Source organism: Macrotis lagotis, chromosome 5, assembly GCF_037893015.1.
Source record: "Macrotis lagotis isolate mMagLag1 chromosome 5, bilby.v1.9.chrom.fasta, whole genome shotgun sequence".
Lineage (NCBI taxonomy): Eukaryota > Metazoa > Chordata > Mammalia > Peramelemorphia > Peramelidae > Macrotis > Macrotis lagotis.
In genome coordinates this window covers 8,183,574-8,195,616 of record NC_133662.1, presented here as the reverse complement: position 1 = coordinate 8,195,616, position 12,043 = coordinate 8,183,574, and the positions used below count along the sequence as shown (strand labels likewise).

The 12,043-nt window shown below is 37.3% G+C and overlaps 1 long non-coding RNA gene across 1 annotated transcript; it reads left to right on the top strand.

Annotated features, from left to right (window-relative positions):
• The first annotated feature begins 111 nt into the window (after nt 1-111).
• Nucleotides 112-11,254, top strand: LOC141523459 (uncharacterized). Its single transcript, XR_012478493.1, has 3 exons — nt 112-204; nt 381-529; nt 631-11,254. It is a non-coding gene; the product is annotated as an uncharacterized LOC141523459 (long non-coding RNA).
• Nucleotides 11,255-12,043: the final 789 nt, after the last annotated feature.

Below are 12,043 nucleotides of genomic sequence, written 5' to 3'. Positions count from 1 at the left end.
CGTGCCCTGACGTCATTTCCTTGGCAACCGGGAGCAACTTTAGGGGGAGCCATCTAGCCCACTCGCCCGGAAGTCTGGGAAGGGGGAGGAGCCGACGATTCCATCGCGAGAGTTAGAAGGTGTCCCGTATGCTGCTGCTGCTGCCGGCTGAGGGGAGAAAAGACCGGAAGAGATCGCGGGCTCCTTGGGCGCCCTCCGTTCCTGGTACTGAGCCCCCCAGCCTCGCCCACAGCCCCATTAGAGACTCACAGGTGCCACTTCCCCACGTGGCCTTCACACTCTGCCCAGCATCTATCACAGTGCCTGGCACATGGTAGGCGCTGAAATAAATTTTAATTAGATGACTGACCGACCCCTAATGCTTTTCCGTGTCTGCCCAGGATCCTGAAGGAGCAGCGTGGGTGCAAGACTTCAGGCTCTAGTTCCCAGTCCTGCCCAGCACAGCAAGGTCTAGCTTTCACCCTGGTGGGAACCTACTGATCCCGATCATCTACAGATCACCCTGCCATGTTATCATAGGCTTCTGGAGGTAGATGGTGCCTGGCAAATAGTAGGTATTTAATAAATGCTGATTGATTGGTTATAAACCACTTAGTCTAACTAAGGTTTTTTTTTTTTTTTTTTTTTTAGGTTTTTGCAAGGCAAACGGGGTTAAGTGGCTTGCCCAAGGCCACACAGCCAGGTAATTATTAAGTGTCTGAGGTTGGATTTGAACCCAGGTGCTTTATCCACTACGCCACCTAGCCGCCCCTTTTTTAGATTTTTCAAGGCAATGGGGCTAAAGTGGCTTGCCCAAGGCCACACAGCTAGGTAATCATTAAGTCTTAACTTCATTTTACAGATGAAGAAACAGGCCTGGAAAGGATAAAGAATTTGTCTGAATTGATAAAAATAGCACTTGAAGAACAAGGATTTAAAGATCATCTTTATGCTAATAATTCTAAAATCTATTTCTCCAGCTCTTATCTCCAGTCTTGCATCTCAAACTGGCTATTGAATATCTTGAACCTATAGGTTTCTTAAGTACAAAGTGATCTCATTATCTTTTCCCCAAACTTCTCCTTTCCAAATTTTCCTTTTACTGTCCAGCACACTACCATCCTCCCAGTTAACCATTTTCAAAAAGTAGGAGTCATCCTCAACTGCTGTTTCTCTCCTCCTCTCCCCTCCCCCATATCCATTCACTTACCAAAACCTGCCATTTATAACATCTTTTATTTGACACCTTCTTATCCTCTGACACAGCTACACCCATCTTATATTTGGACTACTGAAATAACCTCCTGCTTGATTTCCCTGCCTCAGTCTCTCCTCTAGTCCATCTTTTACTTAGCTATCAAATTAATCTTCTTAAAGTGTAAGTCTGACCTATTTAATCAGCTCCACTGGCTCCCTATTATTTCTATGTTTTTTATTTTTACTTTATATTTTTATTAATTACTGTAAACACAATTTTTAAACATGCATTTTTGAAAATTTTCAGTTTCAGATTCTCTTCCTCCCTTTCTTCCCCTTCCTTGAGAAAGATATCTATTTTACATGTGCAGTCCTGTAAAATATTTACATATTATCCATATTGCAAAAGAAAATGAAAACTAACCCCCCCAAAAAATAATAGAGTATTTTTTTTTTGCAAGGTTGGGTGATTTGCCCATGGTCACACAGCTAGGTAATCATTAGGTGTCTGAGACTGGATTTGAACTCAGGTCCTTCTGACTCCAGGGCCAGTGCTCTAGTCACTATGCCACCTAGTTGCCCCCAATAATAAAGCTTTAAAAAGAAAATGAAACACTTCAATATGCATTCAGACTTGGTATATTCTTTTTTCTGGAAGTAAATAGCATTTTTCATCACAAATCCATTGGAATTGTTTTGGGTCATTGTATTGCTGAGAATAGCTAAGTCACTCACATTTGTTATTACTGTGTAAACCGTTCTCTGATTCTGCTCTTTTTTTTTTTTTACATCACTTCATGCAAGTTGATCCAGGTTTTTCTGAAAGCATCTTGCTTGTCATTTATTAATGCAAATAGCATTGCATCATAATCATATACCATAACTTGTTTAGTCCTCAATTGATGGACATCCCTTCAATTCTTTGCTGTCACAAAAAGAGCTCCTATAAATATTTTTGTACATATAAGATCCTTTATTTATTTGTTCTTATTTTGTACAAATGTTTTTTTTATACATTACTAAAATATTCTTGTTTAAGAGTAAACATAAGGGGCGGCTAGGTGGTGCAGTGGATAGAGCACCGGCCCTGGAGTCAGGAGTACCTGAGTTCAAATCCAGCCTCATACAATTAATAATTACTTAGCTGTGTGGCCTTGGGCAATCCACTTATGATAAGTCCATCACAAAAGTTATTTCCATATTTTTCCACTGTTGCCATTGCTGATCGCAACTCCCTCCATTCATACTCCTCTATTACCATGTACTATATTTTCTCTCTCCTTTCACTCTGCTGTAGGGTAGCTGAGTGGCACAGCAGACAGATCCCCGACCCTGGGGCCAAGAGGCCCCAAGCCCACATACCACCCTTTAGGCCCAGCATCCACCCGGCCCTATGGTCTCAGACAGGCCATTCAATCCCAGCCCCTTGCAACAAGTAAAAAAGAAAATGTGTTATATCTGACCACTCTCCCCTCCATGGTCCATCTTCTCCTCCATCATTCACATCTCCCTTTCCCCCTGTTCCTCTTCTCTCCTTCTTATTCCAGATGCCTATACCTCATTGAGTATATATGCTGTTTCCTCTCCTAGTCACCTCTGATGAGAGCAAAGATTCCCTCATTCCCCCTTGCCTTCCCCCCTTCCATATCATTGAAATAGCTCATTGTAATAAGGAAAAAATCTTATTATATGAAATATCTTAGCCTATTCCTCCTCTCCTTTTTTTCTCCCATTACATTTCCCCTTTTTTTCTATTTACTCCATTTTTACACCACAATATATCTTCAAATTCAGTTTTCTCCTGTGCTTCATCTATAAAAGCTCCTTCTACCTGCTCTATTAAATGAGAAGGTTCATATGAGTATTATCAGTGTCATTTTTCTATACAGGAATACATGCAGTTCATCATCATTAAGCCCTTTATATTTTACCCTTCTCCACTCTCTATGCTTCACCTGAGTCTTGTATTTGAAGATCAAACCTTCTGTTCATCTCTGACCATTCCAACAGGAACATTTGAAATTCCCCTGGTTCATTGAAAGTCCATCTTTTTCCTTGGAAGATGTTCAGTTTTGCTGGGAAGTTGATTCTCGGTTGCATTCTAAGCTCTTTTGCCTTCCAGAATATTATATTCCAAGCCCTACAAACTTTTAATGTAGTTGCTGCTAAGTCCTGTGTAATCCTGACTGCAGCTCCACAATATTTGAATTGTGTCCTTCTGGCTGCTTGTAATATTTTCTCTTTGACTTGGGAGTTCTGGAACTGGGCTAGAATATTTCTGAGGTTTGGTTTTTTGGATCTCTTTCTCAGGGAGATCAGTGGATTCTCTCTGTTTCTATTTTGCCCCCTGCTTCTAGGATATCAGGGCAATTTTCCTGTAGTAATTCTTTGAAAATGATGTCAAGGCTCTTTTCCTGGTCATGACTTTCAGGTATTCCAATAATTTTTAAATTATCTTTGCTAAATCTGTTTTTCATATCTGTTGTTTTTTCAGTGAGATGTTTAACATTTTCTTCTAATTTTTCATTCGTTTGGTTTTGAAGTATTATGTCCTGATTTCTTGTAAAATCAGCAACCTCCCTCATTCGATTCTTTGTCTGAAGGATTTGTTCTCCTCAGAGAGCTTTTTTTATCTCTTTTTCTATCTGGCTAATTCTGCTTTTTAAAGCATTCTTCTCTTCAATAACTTTCTGAACTGTTTTATCCATTTGACCTATGCTGTTTTTTAACATGTTATTTTCTTCAGCATTTCTTTGGATCTCCTTGACTAAGCTGCTGACCTCTTTTTCATGTTTTTCCTGCATCTCTCTCATTTCTTTTCCCAATTTTTCTTCTATCTCCTTCACTTGATTTTCAAAGTCTTTTTTGAGCTCTGTCATAGCCTGAGCCCAATTTCTGTTTTTCTTGGAGTCTTTAGATGCAGGAACTTGGACTTCCTTATCTTCAGATTGAGTATTTTGATCCTTCTTGGGATCATAGACAAAGTATTTCTCAATGGTGTTTCTCTTTTTCTCTGCTTACTCATTTCTTCATCCTGTGTCTGGTTTTGGGGTGCTTCTGAGCTTTTGAGTATCAGTGGCACACCTCTACAAGGATCTTTGTGTGTGAGGCTCTGTTTTCCTTCATGGTCAGTGAATGACCGCAAGCGCACCCCTCTGCCACAGGGCTGAGGTGGGGGGGGGGCTGCTGTTCTATGGGGGGGCCTAAACTGCAATCAAGATCTGAGAGTCCTGTTCCAGGGACAGAGGACAGAGCTTGGCAGTCTCTCTCCACGCCCCTCCCTAGGCTCAGTACTCAGGCCCTGGGGGCTCCTGCTTACCCGCTCCACCTGCTTCCAGTTCCTGGATCTGGGCTGCCATGACCCTGAGGGCTGGGTTTCACATGCTTGCTCTGGCAGAGGTCCCCCCACTGATCCCCCCAAGTTGTGTCTGGTGCTCTCTGGGGTGTAGGTTAGGAAACTGCCCTCACTTCTATGAGCCAAGGCTCCCAGCACCTTGGGGCTGCCTCTGGGAGGTTGAAGTTCCTTTGCTCTGGCGGGCTGCCCCTCCAACCCTGTGGAGAGGAGTCTTTCCACTCTTCTCCTGGTTGGTTACCTTGGGTTGGAGAACTGCCTCACTGGATCCCTCTATGGGTTCTGTCTCTCGAAAATGTAGTTAGAGTCGTTATTTTATAAGTTTTGATCCAGAGTACCTAAGAGATGGTCCTCTCCATCTTGGCTCCACCCCTCCCCAAGACCCTTTTTTTTGATAAATATCTTTGGGATACAGACCTAGCACTGTTACAACTGGATTAAAGGGTATTCACACGACCTATTGGTCATGGATTCAAATTGTTCTCCAGAATAGTTAGATCAGGTTATACTTCCACCAACAATTATTCCCTATTTTCCCATAATCCCTCCAATATTTGTCATTTTCCTTTTCTGTTATATTAGCTAATCTGATAGGTATGCAGTAGTTAAATTAAAAAGGTTTTGCACTAATAAAAAGTTTTTGCACTAATGCAGCAAAGATTTATCAGGAAAACAGAAAGTCAGGAAGATATTTTCACAGCTTAGGGGTTCTAATAAAGGTCTCATTTCAAAAATGTATAGAGAATTAAATTATATTTACAAGATTGCAAGTTATTCCTCAATTGATAAATAGTCAAAGAATATGAACAGGCAGTTTTCAAATGAAGAAATTAAAGTTATATATAATCATATGGAAAAAATGCTCCAAATCATTACTGAGGAATGCAATTAAAATTACTCCGAGGTTCCACCTCATACCTATGAGACTAGCTAAGAAAACAAAAACGGTAAACATTGTTGGAGGGTTGTGGAAGGATTGGGACTTAATGCATTGTTGGTGGAGTTGTGAACTAATCCAACCATTCTAGAGAGCAATATGGAACTATGCCCAAATAGCAATAAAATTGGTCATACCCTTTGACCCAACAACACCAATACTAGGTCTATATCCAGAAAAAATCATAGACAATGGGGAAAAGTTTTATATATTCCAGAATATTCATAGCAACTCTTTTTGTAGTTGCAAAGAATTGGAAATTGAGGGTATGCCCATCAATTGGGAAATGCCTGAACAAGTTATGATATATGCATGTTACAGAGTACTGTTGCTCTATAAAAATTCATTAATGGTCTGACTCTAGAGAATCAGGGAAAGAATCATAGGAACTGATGCTGAGTGAAGAGAGCAGAACCAAGAGAACATTGAATATATTAACAACAATATTGTGTAGGGGCAGCTAGGTGGCACAATGGATAGAGCACCAGGCCTGGAATCTGGAGGACTTGAATTCAAATTTGACCTTAGATACTATAATTACCTAGCTGTGTGACCTTGGGAAAGTTACTTAACCCCATTGCCTTGCAAAAACAAAACAAAACAAAAACCAAACAATGTGAGTTGATCAACTTTGATGGATGCAACTCCTCTTAGAAGTTCAGAGAGCTAGGACAACCCTAGGAAACCTATTATGGACAATGTGTCCACATCTAGGGGAAGAAAAAACAAAACTAAGAAAAACCTATTTCTTCAGAGATTATGACACAAGATGCATGCAATATTTGGGGTACTGCAGCAATGGCAATTCTCCAAATCAGCATTAATAAGCTGATGGTGAGCTTATCGGAGTTGTCTACCAGGCAACACTTTCAAATTTCCATCATATTAGCCACTTCAGTTTCTCTGGGCCAAAATGGTAGGTTATAGTATTTTCTCTGGCCACCAGTATTTTCAGTCTACAAATACCTGGTCTGTTTTATTAGACATATAACATATATATCTCCATACCTACACATATATGGAGCTATCTATCGATATCTTAAAGGTAGTTCTGAACAGTTTAAACTCAAGGGTATGATATGGAACATTACTCAAAATTTTAAAAAAGAAAAACCTTTGGTTTATTAATTGTAGATACATTTTTTAATTAATAACCATTCATTGCAGACTCATTAAAATTTTTTCTTATTTAAGGCAATAGGGTCAAGTGACTTGCCCAAGGTCACACAGCTAGGTAATTATTAAATATCTGAGGTCGGATATGAACTCAGGTCCTCCTGACTGCAGGGCCAGTGCTCTATCCACTGTGCCACCTAGGTGCCCCCCAGAAACACTTTTTAAAAAAATATTTATTTTTCCAACTACAGGCAATGGTAGTTTTTAATAATCATTTTTGCAAGGTTTTGAGTTTCACATTTTTCTCCATCCCTTCCTTGCCTCCCCCCTCCTCCTGACAAAAAATAATCTGATATAGGCTATACATGTATAACCATACATAGATCCCTATTAATCATGTTGTGAAAGAAGAATAAAATCAAAATGGGAAAAAATTAGAGAAAAAACATAATACATAAGACAACTTTTAAACATTGAAGATAATAAATGTTGGACAGCAGTTATACTCCATAGTTCTTCTCTGGATTTGGATGGTATTTTCCATCACAAGTCTTTTAGAGTTATCTTTGATTATGGTGCTGCTGAAATGAACAAGTCCATCATGGTTGAGCAAGACCCAATGTTGCTGTGAGTGTATATATAATATTCTGGTTCTGGTCACTTCACTTAACATTAGTTGATGCTATTCTGAAATCCCATTCCTCATGATTTCTTATAGAACAATAGTATTCCATCACTTTCACATATCACAGTTTGTTCAGCCATTCCCCAATTGTTGTGTATCCCCTCAATTTCCAATTCTTATTCTTTATGAAAAGAGCTATTAACAATTTTGTATATGTGGATTTTTTTACTCTTTTTTGTGATATCCTTGGGTTACAGACCTAGTAATGATATTGCTGGATCAACGGTTATTACAGATACATTTTTTTTCCAATTGATATTTTATTTTTTCAATTACATGTTATAAAAGTTTTTCAATATTCATCCACATGCATGTGCATAGTTTTGTTACATAATTTCCTTTCACCCTCCCTTCCCACCTACCCCCCCTCCCCTCATCAATGAACCAGTCAGGTGAACATTGTACATACACATTTATATTTAACCTGTTTACAAACTAGTCATTTTCGATATGAGGAATTAGGATTAAGGGAAAGAAAGAAAACCCTTCACTTAGCTATCACTTAACCTTGCCCCTTCTTACATTTCCAGTTTTCATATACTTCACTCCTCATCATGTACTCAATGTTCCAATGAGACTAATATTGCAGTTCTTTGTACAAGATGCTTCGTTTCCTGACTTCATGCATTTTTATTTTTTTAGGTTTTTGCAGGGCAAATGGGGTTAAGTGGCTTGCCCAAGGCCACACAGCTAGGTAATTATTAAGTGTTTGAGGCCAAATTTGCACTCAGGTGCTCCTGACTCCAGGGCCAGTGCTCTATCCACTGTACCACCTACCTGCCCCCTTCATGCATTTTTAAAAAATTTTTATTTGATATTTTATTTTTCCAATTACATTATGAAAGTTTTTCAACATTCATCCACTTGCAAATTTTTAAGTTATATAATTTTCTTCTCTCCTCCCCTCAGAAACAGCCTAATGAATGTTGTGCAAGTACAATTTGTTTTAAATATTAGTTATTTGTGTATGAGGATTTTGGACTGAGGAAAAAGAAAACATCATGGGATAAGAAGAAAAAATATAAGAGAAATTTTTAAAAAGTAAACATAGTGTTCATTCAGATTCTGTGCAATTTTTTGAGTTTTTTTTAATCTGGGTGTGGATGGTGTTCATCACAGGTCTCTCGGGGTTATCCTAGATCTCTGAACTACTGAGAACTACTGAGAACTATGCATCCAACATAGTTGATCAACTCATAGTGTTGTTGTTAATGTGTACAATGTTCTATTGGTTCTGCTCCCTTCACTCAGCTTCAGTTTCTGTAATTCATTCCATGCTTGTCTAGAGTTCAACCATTCATGGTTTCTTATGGAACCATATCCAGCCTCAGATACTTGACTCTTCCTAGCAGTGTGACTTTGGGCAAATCACTTAACCCTGATTGCCTTGCATCTAGGGCCATCTCCAGTTGTCCTGATTAATATCTGACCACTGGACCCAGATGGCTCCAGAAAAGAAAATGAGGCCAGTGACTTAGCACAGCACCACCTCACTCAAATCCAATTCATGTGCTTGTTATGGCATTATCTCCCTGATGTCATGTTCTTCTTTGAGAATGAAGCACAAACATTATTATTAGAACAGTAGCACTCCACAACATTCATATACCATAACTTTTTCGGCCATTCCCCAATTGATGGACATCCCCTCAATTTCCAATACTTTGCCACTACAAAAAGAGCTGCTACAAAAAATATTTTTGGACATGTGGAATTTTTCCCTTTTTTACGATTTCTTCTGGATCTAGACCTGGTATTGGGTCAAAGGGTATGATCAGTTTTATTGCTCTTTGAACATAGTTCCATAATGCGTTTTAGAATGGTTGGATCAGTTCATCACTCCACCAACAATGCATTAATGTCCCAATTCTCCCACAACCTCTCCAACACTGATCATTTCCCCTTTTTGACATCCTAATCAATCTAATAGATATAAGGTGATACCTCATAGTTATTTTAATTTTAATTTCTCTTATCAATAATGATTTGGAGCATTTTAAAATTGATTTTATATATATAGAAATATATCTATATCTATCCATCTATCTATCTATCTATCTATCTATCTATCTTTAATTTCTTCATTTGAAAACTGCCTGTTCATATCCTTTGACCATTTGTCAATTGAGGAATGACTTATAACTTTATAAATCTGATTCAATTCTATTTTAGAAATAAGACCTTTAACAGAATTGTTTCCCAGCTTTCTGTTTCCCTTATAATCTTGGCTGCAATGGTTTTATTAGTGCAAAATCTTTTTAATTTAATATAGTCAAAATCATCCATTTTGTATTTTATAATGTACTCTCTTGTTTGATCATAAATTTCTCCCTTTTCCATAGATCTGACTGATAATTTCTTGATCTGTTAATTCATTTGTAGTATTGTCCTTTATGTCTAAATCCTGTATCCAATTTGATCGTATTTTGGTACAGGATGTGAGATGTGGGTCTATGCCTAGCTTTTGCCATACTATTTTCCAGTTTTCCTTCAGTCTTTGTTGAATAATGAGTACTTATACTAGAAATTAATGTCTTTGTAATATGTCAAACAATAGATTATTATAGTCATTTAATATTCTTTCTTTTGTACCTATCCTAATCTACTATTTCTTAACCAGTATCAGGCAATTTTGATGACTGCAGATTTATAATATAGTTTCAGATTTGGTACAGTTAGGCTACCTTCCTTTATATTTGTTTTTATTAGTTCCCTTGATATTCTTGACTTTTTGCTGCTCCAGATAAATTTTGTTAGTTTTTTCTAGTTCTATAAAATAGTTATTTGATAGTTTGATTGGTAAAGCAAATAATAAGTGATTTAATTTGGGTAGAATTGTCATTTTTATTTTATTAACTTGGCCCAACCATGAGCAATTGCTGTTTTTCTAGCTGTTAAATCTGGTTTTGTGTGAAAAGTGTTTTGTAATTGTATCCATACAATTTCTGGGTTTGTTTTGGGAGGTAGATCCCAAGTACTTTATGTTGTCTGCAATTACTTTATTTATTTATTTATTTAGGTTTTTTTTTTGCAAGGCAATGGGCTTAAGTGACTTGTTCAAGGCCACACAGCTAGCTAATTATTAAGCGTCTGAAGCTGGATTTGAAACTCAGGTACTCCTGACTCCAGGGCCGGTGCTCTATCCACTGCACCACCTACCTGCCTCTTGCAATTACTTTAAATGAAATTTCTCTTTTTATCTCTGGCCCTTGGGCTTTGTGGTTCATATATAGAAGTGTTGATGATTTATGTGGATTTATTTTATATTCTGCTATTTTGATGAATTTGTTAATTGTTTCAAGTAGTTTTAGTTGATTTTCTTGGGTTCTCTAAGTATATCATCTATAAACAATGAAAGTTTTGCTTCCTCACTGCCAATTCTAATTCCTTCAATTTCTTTTTCTTCTCTTATTACTAAAACTAATATTTCTAATAGCATATTGAATAGTAATGGTGATAATGGGTATCCTTGTTTCACCCCTGATCTTATTGGAAATGTTCCTAGTTTATCCCTGTTACATATAATATTTGTTGATTGTTTTAAATAGAGCTCTAGTTTTTAGATCAAGCTCTATCTGAACTTACTGCAGAATAATGCTTATTAAAGAATTCTTTTACTTTCAAAGTTCAAGTGTAATATGAGTTTTAGACTTCATTTTGATTGTTTAGGCAGAAAGGATTTCCTTTACTAATACCAATCTTTGGAGGTATTAGTTGCTGGCAACTGAAAAAGTCAATTGAAAACTGACCTATTGGGATCCAGTGAAAAGAAGAACCATGATGAAGGAATTCAACAAGTGCCCTGGAGATTTCCCCATAGATGTGATTATAAATAAAGAAACAAACTATATTAAAAGAGCTATCATGTAGATAGATAGAAAAGTATTAATTATGATTCAGATTCAGCAAGTTTGGCTCTTCAGAATCTCTTAAGAAAAGTCATATTTGATCTGCAGAAATAAAGAAATATTGTCATTGCTTTGTGAAATTCTTCCATTCAAAAATGTTTGCTGCTATCTCTAAGATTTTCTTCAAATTGAGATGATAAACTCTCCAAAAGAAAGCTTTTTCACTCCATTATTTAAAAAAGAATATGTACAGACACAATCAGATTCCTTTCAAACTTAGATGATGTTTACATCTATTGTTACATAGGCTATTCAAAGGCTACATCTCATGAAGAGTTGCCAACCTTTGATTATGTGTGTTGTAAAAAGACCATCCTTAATTCCATAAAAGCTTAAAGAATGCTTTTACTTACAAAGTTGAAGTGTATGGTGAATATTAGCCCTTGTTTCGATTGTTTAGACAGAAATGATTTCCTTCTCCCAAGACAAACCCAGAAACTGTATGAACACAATTATAAAGCACTTCTCACCCAAATAAAGTCAGATCTAAATAATTGGAAAAATGTCAATTGCTCTTGGTTAGGTAGAGTTAATATAATAAAAATGACAATTCTACCCCCAATTGAATTACTTATTCAGTGCCATACCAATCAAACTACCAAATAAATATTTTACTGAGCTAGGAAAAAAGTAACAAAATTCATGTGGAGCAACAAAAGGTCAAGAATAGCAAGGGAACTGATGAAAAAAATGTAAAGGAAAGTGGCCTAGCTCTACCAGATCTAAAACTATACTATTGGTATGGACCTCCAGGGCAGAACTAAGATGGCAGCGGAAAGCTAGCCTGCTCCCAGAGCCTTTCCCTACTAAAGATGAATGAAGCCTCTACTCTGACATTCATGCTACAGAGTCCACCAAGAAAAAGAGGA